Source organism: Euprymna scolopes, chromosome 4, assembly GCF_053919585.1.
Source record: "Euprymna scolopes isolate OS-2025 chromosome 4, ASM5391958v1, whole genome shotgun sequence".
NCBI lineage: Eukaryota > Metazoa > Mollusca > Cephalopoda > Sepiida > Sepiolidae > Euprymna > Euprymna scolopes.
The window spans coordinates 71,739,932-71,741,182 of NC_136485.1; positions in this window are offsets into that span (position 1 = coordinate 71,739,932).

The window sequence follows — 1,251 nt, forward strand, 5'->3', positions numbered from 1 at the left end:
CCTCCCTAGTGTTATCAGATCATGGCTTCCTGATTTAGAATACACCAAACATTAACGTTGTGGTTCGTTTTTTTCTCTTTCCCTTAGTTATCTTCTGCAATGTCAGAGAACAAAAACAACTTACTCTACAAAAACAAGCAAACCAAATGCCATGCATAAATATTTGAACTTGAAGCATAAAATCTTTTACCAAAATGACCAGATTTTGTATTAAATGACCTAAAAAAGGGTTGATATGCTTTAAAACAAAACAACCAAACTGAACAATTTCCTCAATAGACATTACAATCTTCCTCGGGACCCATTACTGACTCCTTCATCAGAAAGCGGTCTTTCTCAAGCAGAATCCCTGTACGTTGGAATGGATTTCCAGGCGCACTAACCATGTCAACAACGTAACAATTCAAGGCAAACTTGGACAGGTGCCGGGCTACTGTATCCGCTTCTGCATAAATTTCTACCATCCTTTCTCTACATGGTAACTGAAGCATATTTTTTGCCAAAACTGACTTGAACTGAATAAACTTAGATATGGTGGCATCAACATGGCCTCCTCTGGCAGGATGTTCCGAAGAGCAGAATCATGAACAGAGAATGATGCCTTTTTTTTTGTTGTGATGAGAGTAGCGATGCTATATCTTCTGCCAGTGACCAACACTAGGTGTAGAAGTGAAACACTTCTCTAAAGGTAGATTTACATTCCTGTAGATGATGATGCATGTCAGAGTCAGGTCCCCTTGCATTCTTCGCTGCTCAATGGAATGTACCTTGAGTATGCAGCGCTTGCTGTCTTGATTCGACTCCGTTGCTATTTTGAAAAGTTCATTTTCGTGTTAGTGCAACCTGATGATTTCTTTCAGGAATGAAGCATGGATATTCCTGTGTAGCTTACTTGCCATAAATATATTTTTATATATGTTGACCTGCAATATATATTCCTCCATGTATGTATCGTTAGTAACTAATTCTAATACCACAAGTATATTCACATAACATTCATATTATTTTATTGGTTGTAGGCATGTCTTACATGTGCATACAACCAATAAAATAATATAAATGCTATATAAATATGTTTGTGGTATTGGAATTGTTTACTAACGATATATATATGCTCTGAAAGTGCAAATCCATTTTTATTGAGCTTAATTAAATGTGGCAATTTAAAAAAAAAATAGCATTGAATATATACATTAAAAATATATATCTTTTACTACCAAAACGTACGTGTGTGTGTGCGCGTGCGTGCGC